Source organism: Mytilus edulis, chromosome 13 (assembly GCF_963676685.1).
Source record: "Mytilus edulis chromosome 13, xbMytEdul2.2, whole genome shotgun sequence".
In the NCBI taxonomy this organism is placed as follows: Eukaryota; Metazoa; Mollusca; class Bivalvia; order Mytilida; family Mytilidae; genus Mytilus; species Mytilus edulis.
Window position 1 is genome coordinate 21271943 of NC_092356.1, and position 13253 is coordinate 21285195.

At 31.7% G+C, this 13253-nt stretch overlaps 1 long non-coding RNA gene across 1 annotated transcript; it reads left to right on the forward strand.

Annotated features, from left to right (window-relative positions):
• Nucleotides 1–3276: 3276 nt before the first annotated feature.
• LOC139500680 (uncharacterized) lies at nt 3277–7963 on the forward strand. Its single transcript, XR_011658330.1, has 2 exons — nt 3277–3523; nt 7680–7963. It is a non-coding gene; the product is annotated as an uncharacterized lncRNA (long non-coding RNA).
• Nucleotides 7964–13253: the final 5290 nt, after the last annotated feature.

Consider the following 13253-nt stretch of genomic DNA (forward strand, 5'->3'; position numbering starts at 1 on the left):
ATTTGCAACTCGAATTTGTATGAATTGAACACCTACTATGAATTTTTAAGTTGTCAAGGTGATTATCGATTTTTTTTAAATTTTTAATTTCCAAGCATTTTTGTTACTTTGTCATGGAGAGCACGTGCACGTGAGGTCAGTTTGTCTTGTGGCTTTTATTAGGAAATAAAACATCACGCTTTAAAACACTTCGTCATTATTCCAGCATATAAAATGGTAAAATCGATTATGATCAATAACATTAATATACTGAAGAATTTTAGTATTTTTTTTTCCTATTTCAGAGGCATCACAAGGATTTTTGTCAAATTCCCTTATTTGATTATTTCGCTTAATCAAAAATAATAATAAAAAAAAACGCTACGAAAGAAAGCTGGGAGAACTACCTCAATAAACCAACAGCCCCTAAAACACAAGAAGTAATGTAATTTTTCTATATAATTGTATCGAATCATCTGTCATAGACCAAAAGCGGTGTATTAATTGCATTCCAAGTTTGCAATGCACTGGAACACATTTTTAATTACATAAACTGTGCATATATACATACTAGCCAGCGATAGAATAGTTCATAAACGTAACGTACTAATCAGCGATTGGACCATTCATAAAATAACTCTGACGGCTTAATGTCCATCTGTATTATACTTCCTTCTTCCGCACACATAAATCAATCATAGCCCATTGTTTTAGTATGTTATTTTTATATGATATTAAGTGACCGCTAATTTAATCATCTGTACTTATCAGAATAATAAATGCCTTATGGTTACAATAATGACTACAATAACATATTTGTTTATGATGGTCTACTAAAAAGGTTTGACCGACAAAAGATTATCAATGTGTCATCCCAAAAATTTCAACTTTTGTCCAAAATGTATTTATAAAATAAATATTAGAAAATCTGGTATGGTTATAAAGCCTAGGAGACAACTCTAAAAATGGCATATGTATCAGTTAACAACTATAGGTCAACGGGAACGAACAATGCTCGTCTTGCTTGGACATAGACTTCATGCCGTAATTTATCGAGAAGAGTGAAACGAACATGACATTTTCCTTCCATCTTCCCCACTTCTTCCATCATAATTCGGTGTTTATATTGAATTAATCTATTCCATTGAACTCGAAATAACGTATACCACAGAAACAACATTTCAGTCGTTCTCATAGCTCGAATTACATGCAGTTGACAATCAAGGCCTGCGAGCTCTAGAATCAGATGAGGTCATAAAACTTTCGAGCATGAATTTTGTACTCAGACTAGAAAATCAACCAATCAAATTGCTAAATTTCATGTTTTGAGCATGATTTTTGTTCTCCGAGCACTGAGCAAAGTTTTATGCCTTCACGGCCAGATGATAACAAAGCTTAAGTCAAAAGAGATGATTTTAGCTTTCCAGTTGTCATTTTTTTTATTTCTATGTTGCGAAATTCTGCATATATAGTATTTATCTTGCGGATGATACGACATTCCAGAGTTGCGTTCGATATCATGCTTTACTTGCTGGTTGAATACTGCTTGCATTGCAATAAAGATATTGGACCAAGGATTCCAAGTCGTAGATTGAAATCACAACGTCGGAAGGTTTATTGACGCAGTCATGAGTTGGTAGACAGTTATTGAATTTCTCTGTTGCAGATTACGATGAATATGTCTGAACTGTCGTAGACATTTTCCCATACCTTTTTTCCACGAATTTGACACCACCAAGTAAGACCTAACATTTTTTCGGAGCACATCAAATAATTCCAGGTTTTTGGCGGGGTTTGTGTTGCTCGATCTATAGTTTTTTATGTAGTACTGTTGTTCGTATTTTCTTTGTTTTCCGTATTTGTCGTGACTTTTTCGGTCTCTCTTCGACACGAGTGTTGATGCTTAATTTGGGTTTCTCTGACTCTGTTTAAATAACAATATATTTGTATCACATAAATATCTTTAAAATGAAATGCTATAGGAAAAAACAAAATTTTGAGAAAAGTCTACCACAAACTTTTAAATTTTTTTCAAAGCTTATTAGAACACACCCGCGAAATCGTGGGCATTTAGTGCGTGGTTGAAAGTATGTAAAGTGTTGTAGGATGAATTTTCGTTAAATATTTTATGACTGCATGGCTAATTTAAAGAAAGGTATCAAAAGTCTTAGTTTGCGGTGCCGTGTTTACAGGACAATTTTGTTTTAGCCCTCCCCCTTTTTTCCAAAGTCCGTTATTGTTTTTTTTTGTTTTTTTTGTATACTATGAACATGTATGTACATATACTAAAAATAAAGTGTATTTGTTATTTACTTTTCCTAGTCTACTATCCATGGCAGTCAATGATTTAGTATCTATAGAGTGACACTCTTTATATACTAGTAATATATCAGCAACCACGTCAGCGACCGCCGTGGATAGTAAACTTGTGACTGAAGGTAAATAGCAAATACACTTTATTAATAGTATATGTATGATCATTGTATACAGAAAACCTAGGAAAATATTGTCCTGCCCTAAGTACTTTTGAACAGTTATAAACGGAAGTCTTGCTTATATATATGACTTAAAATATAAAAAAAAAGATGTGGTATGATTGCCAATGAGACAACTATCCACAAAAGACCAAAATGACACAGACATTTACAATTATAGGTCACCGTACGGCCTTCAACAATGAGCAAAGACCATACCGCATATTCAGCTATAAAAGGCCCCGATAAGACAATGTAAAACAATTCAAACGAGAAAACTAACGGCCTTATTTATGTAAAAAAATGAACGAACAACAATTATGTAACACATAAAAAAACGACAACCACTAAATTACAGGCTCCTGTCCGTCCGATGACGGAAACAAGACCCGCGCGGACGCCTTTTTTTTCGTTTGTCTCCCAAAATAATCCAAACTGAATAATCATAAGAATGGAAGACAGATGCGACTATGCATGGTACCTATAGGACACGGGGGCATAATGATTAATTTATTGTGGAAGGAAATGAAGCGACACACAAAATGAGGTCTTCTCGTTTGATAGTATAGAAGATGTCTGACTTTAAGCAACGTGTACAGCAACATACAAGAATACGATTTTGTAGATTGATTGTGTAAACAATGAGATTTCCAAAAGCTATAAAACATATCACTTTCCATTTTTTTTCAATTTTACTTATATTATATTCATATATTATATTTTGCACGAATTGTCAAAAACGACAAAATTATTACCATAATTACAAAAAATCATGATATATATGTATATGTAAACAAAAACCACATCGTTAGCAAAACACGACATAAATGATTGTATACCTTACATAGGTAAGGGCTTATTAATTGAAAGTATGTCATCTATAGATATTAATCAAACACCTTCGAGAAATCTATTCTATGTCTCATGACTTATGTGCCTATTTATAAAGGGAGGTAATTAACAGGTGATCTCATTTTTTGTAGGACTTTCTTGTAGTAGACACAAAGCAGCTATGAAGACATATCTTCAATTATCCGTTTTAATTGTGGCTTTAGTTTTCATGTGTGCTTGTAAGTATATTAAATATATGAAATATCTTTAGCATTTACGTAAAATTTTGTATACTCAATATTCAATTATCAGTTTTGATTTTGGCATTAGTTTTCATGTGCGCTTGTAAGTATATTGAGTATCTTTTAGATTAGAAATTACAAACAATATATTGCATACTCAATATCCATAATATTATTAACGCATACAATGTAGATTTGTTTTTGTTTGAAAAAAAAATGTTATATATCCAAGATTAAAACAAGTAAAACAATTATGCGTCAAATAGTTTATCTAGTAAATTCAAGACAAAAACAAATAAAACCATTACTCGTAAGGGCCAATACGTACATAAAGGTTCTACTACATGGTCAAACAGTATGAAGTTCGAGAAATGTTTTTAGAAAAAGAGGGGGTTGGGTAAAAGTTTGAAAGCAAGCACGCCACATTTCAGCCCTTTTGCAATATTCGGTTGAATATTTTAAATAGCATTTCCTTTTTAATTAAATATTACACAGCAATTTTGAATAACTTAATCAATTATACACGTTCAATACGATGTCAAACTACTAGAAACAAATCCGAATACGAGAGAACATGACCATTGGGGGAGTTTACTGTTTTCAGATGAATAAGTCGTGTATAGAAAGCATTCAACAGTAAACTTTCATTCGCATTTTTTCAGATTAAAACCTTTTATTTACTTATTTACGTTGCTCTTGCTTGACAAAGTACCAGGATGTTCAACCACAAAGTAGGTAACATGTCGAAAAATATAAATTCCTGAGTCAAAATTCGGTAATATGAAAATTGTCTCTTAAATAATTTAGCATATGAACATTTACGTGAGTGGGAAAGTTGAATAATGACCGTGTCACACTATGTTATGATTTTATTTTTAATTTCTGCAAAACAACTATTTCCACTTATCATATTTAAGAATTATTGTTTAAATTCTATGAGAGGAGAAGGATATTAGAATTTTAGGCAATAAAGTTTTGAACAAAACATATCTATAGTAACTTTGAATTAGTTCTAAAGACATGGATAAATGTTCTTTTTTCGAGAAACCGTGCCATATGTCCTTATCTCATATAGCATGTATAGCTTACGTAGATAAGTATCTCTCTAAAATAATAGAAAGACCTCGCCACGATAAGAATTTGCAAAACTTTATCAGTTAACTTTTGGAAAAATCTCCGATATTCACATTAAGACATAAATCTATAGTTGTTTTCGCTTCTAACTATTTTGTTTTAAATGTTTACTTCTTTCCAGTATGGTCTTTTTGACCTGCTCCGATTTGCTGTTATTACATCTTTCAAAGTCGATCTGAATTACTTTGCAAAGAATTTCACCTAAACAGATGCTAGGGGCCGTCTTAAACTTGCAGTGACGTGAATATGTTTTTGCTCAGTGTTAAACAACGCCTTACTGCTTTGAGAAAAAGGGCAGCACCACAAGCGCTATTCCATTGCTTGTGTGTGTGTAGTTTTGCTGTGTATGTACTGAAATTATGACATGGATATATACCCCATATCCTTTATTTGTTCGTGAATGTTCCTTGCATATATTCTTAGATCAAAAGTGTCGATCCAAGCAAGTATAAAGTTTAAAAAGTGGTTTTTTTTAACAAAATCGTAAGATTTTTCTACATACATGTATCCTATTATTCTACATGTATCAGTTATATTTTACATCAGTTTAACGTGTAAATTATGTGATGTAATTTATCTGTGACCTTTTTATAATTTATGTCTTGATCCCTAGTTTTCCTTTTGTCTAATTTTGTAATAAGTTTATTAAGTTTACCACAAATTCTACATTTATTATATTAACTAAAATTGTAATTTTTTATTCACAATTGCCACTTAAATAAGTCAAAAAGAACTTTGAACCACATTCACAAGTAACACAAATGAGCAACTTTAATCCTGATAAAATGTTTAAAAAAAATGGGTAGGTTTGCTAGTTTGGTAACTCATTTTCTAATTTCACAACTGTCTGACTGCTCACGACAAACGTTGGCACAGAGAGTAACAATAGCAGAGAAGAACATAAGCCTACAACAACTACAAAAGAAGTAAATAGAACGTAAAACAACCATGTACCGATTCCTTCATTATCACATTGAAAAACACCGACCAAATCGCTTAAAAAAGGAATGACCGTTGTCATGTCTAAACCAAGCAAGAACAGTTGCATATGAGCTTAAATAAAATATCTTAATTTTTTTATATAACAACGATATGTTCAAAACAATCCAAGATTCAATTGATGTCACAAGTATTTCAAATAATAAATCTTAGGTGGTACAAATATAATATGAAATAACATGTGTAATTGTATTAAAATTACACAAAAGTCATTGCAGGGAGACATATATATTTGACAAGGTGATAAGAACATGCCTTTTAAATTTTATCGGATATTAATCAGACAAGCTACTCAATTTATCATAACTAATGAATTACAACATAATATGGTTTTGTGTGATGGTGTGTCACTAAACGTAATTTCAAGTTCTTAAACCCTAAAATAAATTTAAGTTATAAAGTGTATTGCTGTCATATTCTAAGTTGTCATGTAGAAAGCGTTTACATAGTTCAAATTCATCCTATTTTTTTCAAAATAAAAGAAGTATCCTATTTTTTTCAAAATAAAAGAAGTATATACACTTCTTTTATTTTGAAAAAAATAGGATGAATTTGAACTATGTAAAAGCTTTTGGCCGCCTTTGTTTGTATAACTCGAGAAGTGTTAAGTTACTTATACATCCTTAGCTTTCAATAGTTATGGACTGAATGTTCCTGTTGAAGGTAAATACAAAAAAATGCTTCCAACGCATTAAATTTATAAAGTCTGGCACTGTCATTTATTTATTATTTATTATTTATTTAACAGTGTTCTAGGATTTTTTTGGCACCTTGACTTACCACGGGTAAGATCAATAAAAAAATTACTTACCCACATCTAAAAGTTAAATCCGCCAACCAATGCGGACGGCGCAAAGCTTTGATTAAGGATAAGTCATTTGTTGCACATAGATTTTAAATTTTTAAAACTTTTATGACATGCTTTAAATTATATGTTGTGAAGTTTGTCTGAACAAAGCTGGATTCGGATACGATTGAATTTTGTACAAAATTTAAAAAAAACGATTTCTTACTAAATTTGACAAATATGTTATAGTTATTACTATGTCATTTATTAAGAGCTATAATAAATGCAACTGTAAGTTTATTTTCCTCCGATGACAAGAAAAAAAATCGTTTATGTCCCGATTTAAGCAACAGTTATCAATCCGGATTTTCCGATTTTACCGACACCGTGACCGACCTTTAGAATGATAGGAGAAGAATGTGGTCTCTTTTGCGTTTGATTACACCTAGTAAACGAGTGCTTGAATAAAAGCGCCGATAGACATCGACAAAATCTTCGATCTTTTATCAAAGTTTTTTCTCGTGATTTAATAAAAATAAAAAGCAGATATGGGAAAATTGAAGAGGACCGGGAAATTTCAAGAGTTTTTCGGCTTCCCCGAACTTGAAAATTGACTTACCACCGGGTGACAAAGGCTAAAAAATGACTTACCCGTTGTCCTAATCCACTTACCCCGGGTAACGGGTAATGGGAATCCTAGAACAATAAAGTGTTACAATTTATATGCCCTCATCGCCAATAACTTAAATTACAAACATACATTTAAAAAAGGAGATTTCCAATTCGATTACAATAAGCCAAAGACCAAAGGACACGGATGCAAACACCAATAGGTAACCATGTCTATGCAGAATTTATTTCTCTTAGTAACCGAAACGTCTGTAATGGAGATCATATGTACTATTTGTATTTGTTGACCTAAACAAATAAAATCTAAAGTCACAGACAGAAACAAAAACAAAAAGGCAATAATTTCTCTTCAACTTTGTACTTTTTTGGCTTTATAAATATTTTGATATGAGCGTCACTGATGAGTCTTATGTAGACGAAACGCGCGTCTGGCGTACAAAATTATAATCCTGGTACCTTTGATAACTATTCTATGACATGCAAATCAGTACATTTTTTAAAAATTATAATATCAGCATCATTGTATTAAACAAATTCATATAGTTGCAAACATCGATACAAAAACCTTTTTTTCCACACTAATATGTCGTATTACTATTTTAGGTACAGTTTACGCTCAACAAGAAAATGAAACCGAGTGTCGCTGTGACTACTCCTGCGATGACAACACTGAAGAAGAAGGTTCAGATTACATGGCTAGAACCCAATGTGATAACTATTATCATAAATGTTGCATTCTAATGAAGTTCTGGGTTGATTATCCATCGTCAAATACTTTTGGATAATAAACTAATTAGTGCAATGGTAGGATGTTACAACAAAGACATATTTACAAATACTGATTACAATCATCGAACGTGACATTTTGTATTAAAGTTTATATTTTATATTTTGTATTTCATATTGTTATATTAGGGAGCTACCATTTGATTTTTATGGGGGCTAGGATGAAAAATTGTGTCCTGCATTTTTTTTTCTCACTCTATTCGGTCCTGCCTTTTTTTATTAGTTTATCCTGACTTTTTTTTACCTAAATTGTCATCCTGCCTTTTTTTTTTGCAAAGTGTCTCATCCTGCCCTTTTTTTTACTCAAAACTCCTGTCCTGCCTATTTTTTTCAAATTTCATCCTAGCCCCCCAATAAAAATCAAATGGTAACTCCCTTAGCGTGTCTACAAAAGGAATAGGTTATCGTAAAACAGTCACATACGAATTTTTATCACACAAACATATTTATAAATACTGATTACAGTCATTCAACATGACATTTTGTATTTAAATGTATTTTAGTAGTTCATATTGTTATATATAAGCGTGTAAGTGAAGGAATGATATATGATAAAGCAGTAACATACTTATAACAATGTATAAAACGGACACGAACATTAATATTTGGTGTGAAATGACAACTAAGGTCCAAAACAAATTATATAAATTGCTTTTGATATAGTTTTATTCATCTTTATCTTATGAAAGAATCTCATAAACTGACACCACCTCTCTGAAATTTATGTTTCCTGTTTCTTATTATTGTGTTAACACATATCACAAATACACTTAGTTTTCTTACATTAAAAGTGTGTTGTGTAATGGTTGCGTCTGGTTCAATGGATTTATGCAACCGGGTTCAAATAATCAACAAAACTGATCCCAGGAAAAAACATCAACTTTCAGTCTTAAATATTATTAAATATGACAGGCTTTTAATCATTTACACCTTAAGTACGTTTCATCTTCAAACGACTCACGAAACAAAAATATTAAACAGAAGTATGAACCAAATAAGGTTCATTAAGATTTTAGAGATACAATCACTGAAACTATGACTAGGTTGCAGAGGCAATGGCTGCAAGTCGATGCATACAAAGCCGCGATAAAATTGAGAATATCGTCGAAGCCCATTTATGTCCAAACTGTTCCAAAAGGTTTAGACTATTAAAGCAAAGGTTATATTTTTTAGGCAAAAATTCAAACAATTCAGTTTTGTAAACAGTTAATTATTAAATTAAATATGAAAATGAACATATCATTGATAATTCACGTTAACATGGTTAACGCAAAAGTGCACATACGCACACATATATATCATTTTTTTGTATCAGATTTCCCAAACTTATATGAGACAATTGAAAACGACAGATATAAGATATCAAATACCCTGTGGACACCCTGAATTAAAAGATCGAGATGAACAACAAATTAAGTTAAGACTATTTATGTTTAGTTTTTAAAACGAAAGGTGTCCCTTGTTTTTCCCCAAAATTGCAAATATAGTAAAATTCTTTTAAGCTTTTCAAAAGTATGTTAATTGCATTAATAAATAAATCACATGATGTAATCTGGATAGTTTAATGCAGAAATGTTGCTGGTTATGTCACTATGTCGCAATAAACATGTCGACATTGGCATATTTAATATATATGGTATGTAGACAAACTAGATATCAGCCAAGGTCTTACTCCAAAAAGATATTTTACCTACAATTATACATGTTATATCTTTGAATAAGACATCTCGTTGCAATATATCATTTACTAGGCTTATAACTTATTATTAGCGACAAAATTTTAGAGCAAGGCTTGTTAAGAAGTATTTGCATTGAATGCAAGAAATTTGAATGCTTTGCAAATTTCTATCACTGATGAGTCTTTTGTAGACGAAACGCGCGTCTGGCGTACTAAATTATAATTCTGATACCTTTGATAACTATTTACACCACTGGGTCGATGAATGTGAGTCTTGTGTAGACGAAACGCTTGTCTGGCGTACTAAATTACAATCTTGTTACCTTTGATAACTGTTTACACCACTGGGTCGATGCCACTGCTGGTGGACGTTTTGTCCCCGAGGGTATCACCAGCCCAGTAGTCAACATTTCGGTGTTGACATGGATATCAATAATGTGGTCATTTTTATAAATTTCCCGTATGAAATAAAGGTTTATTTGTGGCACATATGCGCATTTTCCTTGGTAAACATATTAATTTAAAATGCTTGTTACATCTAAATCTGTGAAAGAATAGCTATAAATATACTTGTTGATTTCTCATTTCACGGATGCATGGATTATTTATGTCAAACTACTAAAACTCGTATGACATGCCTCTGACGTGAATATACGTATAGGGGCTTCTAGAATGATAATCAAATATTTTTTTGATAATGTTCACAAAAACAGAAACGCATAATTTTTTGGCCCCAAAATTACTGCAAATTTAAAAGTTATCATACATACTTTTAAATTACTGAACAATATTTAAGGTACAAGGTATTTAGAAAAACAAAACAATTTTGGACATTGAACAAGTTACCATTGCAACAAATCATGACTTAATTTGCATATTTTGTAAAAGGAGTAGGTCCGGTAAGGACCGATTTTGGCCTCAAATTTCAGGTTCATCTGACGAAAGATTTTGACCACTTTTTAAACACTTAAGTGTCTATTTTATTTGAATTAATTAGTTTATGTGAAAGATTTTAACAGATTTAGTCATTAAAAACGATCCGATTCAAGCTCAAATATGAAAAATCTACCTAATATGCCGAAAAATGTCACTTTTCAGATGGTTTTTGGTAAAAATGAAAGTGGCCGCATCCGTGTTCATCCTCAATCTTTATATATGTTCTGTATTATCATAAAATACAACTTACATTTCAATATTAAGGATGAACACGAATGCGGCCACTTTCGTTTTACACGAAAACCGTCTAAAATTTAACTAAAATGCTAGAATTGTGAAGATTTCAGTAATTTAGCATGACTTTATGGTGCTAGTACCGGATATATGTGCATTGTATTGTCAAAAACAGCCCATATTTATGTAGCAGAAGCATTCTACTGTCCAAAAAATAACTAAAGGTTTACATTTTAACAATTTTGTAAAACTGCTATATTTTGGGGCCAAAAAGGGGTCTTACTGAACCCACTCCTTTCGTGATTTTCTTTGTTTTTCATCAAATTTTTCAGTATATTTTTGATTGAAAAAGTATGTGCGCACCCAAGAAACAACTTTATATTTAGTGAGATTTTGTCAATAGGTATAATAAAGCTTCTGTTAAATTGTTTTATTGTTTCTTGGCTGCGCACGATGATTCCACAACAGAATTAAACATAGAAAACTGCATAAATTCTGTATTTTTCATCATTTTTTGTGAAAACAGTACATATTATGACGTAAGTGTGACGTCATCACATAAAAATCTTAATATTTTTCATTGACATTTCTTAACCCCATGCATTTCTAAACATTATGTGCCAATTTGAGGAAGTTATCAAACATTTTATTTTCTTGGGCTGAAACCAGGCCTTAATGCCCCTACTCGGGGGGATCCTTTATTGATTAATCCGACATAAATGTTTCGACTTAACGTACAAATAATGATTTGCACTGATCAGTTAACAACTATATTTAATCAATCAACCCCAAAATACACATATAAGTGTTAAGCTTTTGCTTATAAAAAAAATAAAGAAATTGAAAATTGATGTAAGATATAGGGACAGACCATAAAAACACAATGACAAATCAATCTTTAGATCACAATGTTATCATTTGTGCGTTCTTTCTTACTACATATACAGAAGACAATTTGGTGAGCAAAAGTACTACACTGAACATATGTATATTAAATATAGTTCAACTGTGCCGTGGCTTTAGATTTTAATCGCGTAGATTAACAATACGGTAGAAATTTTTGTTTATTTGAACCTGAGGGAACACATTAACTATAACATGTATAAGAGGAAAACAATAGAAACACAGAACCGCAACTGACGACAACATACATAGAAACTGACTATTTAATAACAACTGGCGTATTTCTGACTTGGAACACGACATTTTAAGAACAAAGAATTACATGTGAGTTGAACCTGGTTTGATGGCAAGCCAAAACTCCCGCTTATGTGGCATTGATAGAGAATTAACTAGGAACATTTTCCTCCATGAATCACCGTGGATCGTTTACTGTGTACCATTCAACGAATTCACATTTCAATAGACACATAACTCATATAGCTAATATAGCTGACTACCTTAAAGAGCATCATGTGACAATTACATTTGCAAGAGCACTTACATTCTGTAAAACGCAGTGAGCAAATAATTATTCAGATTTATGATTTGTTTCTCCAGACCAAATGAATATTGGTCAAAAGGACTATCACATTAGTTGCGTTGCATATAGAAAATGAGATAAATGAATAACATTTTTTTTTTGCACTTCGGTGTTCTTGTTGTTCCTTTCTTTTCTTCTTATAGTCGATGTATTTCACTTGTTTTGGTTAGTAAGCTTGATTTGTTTTTTCTCAATCGATTTATGACTTTTGAAAACTGGTCGTATACAACTGTTTGCACTTTCTTTATACTTTAACACACATAATGTCTAGGCCCGATTATATAATCGTTTGTTAATGATCATCTGGTGCAGAATTACTTGTACCATTAATGTTTTTAATTATTTCTCATTGATTAAAATACACTGCGTTGTTGAAAAGAAAATTTAAGTATAAAAGGGCAAAGTACATGTAAGTAAATATGAGTACCAATACTTATTCAAAACAGGAAAAGATACTGAAGAGCCAATTAACAAATTTATGTCGAGAAAAAAACTTATCCCCGACTTAGTATATTTTTAGGATTTTGATTTGAAAACGCACGTCGTTACAAAACCCCCTGCGTGTTGCTAAAAAGTTCAGCGGACGTTGCTTACCTACCCATTACAACGGGGAACTTCACACACGCGTTTTCCTAAAGTATCATTGTTGTTCCTTATGATATATTGAATTCTGTAGATTATCCATGTTGTCTGTTTATTTAGATACTTAATACACTAATGATTTAATCTTATTATTTCGATTATTCGTACTAATTTTTGTAAGTACATCACTATGCTGACACATTGTCAATGAACGTTGACGTCACACTGTCTATGATATAACTCTAACAACATTGAGAGCTTAATTCGGTTCATTTCAGTTTCTCTCTGTCTAGATTAAACGTCTTATATATGTCTACATGTAGGGTTCTACCAAAGTTCGTACCCTACCCCCCGTTAAAAATTTGTCAAAGTCCCAAATTTCAATAAAATATATTTAAAAGAAGGAAAAAAAGTTAAAGTTGATTTTATTCACTCGGTTTCAGTTAGTAAGCCGGATTTGTTTTTTTCTCAATCGATT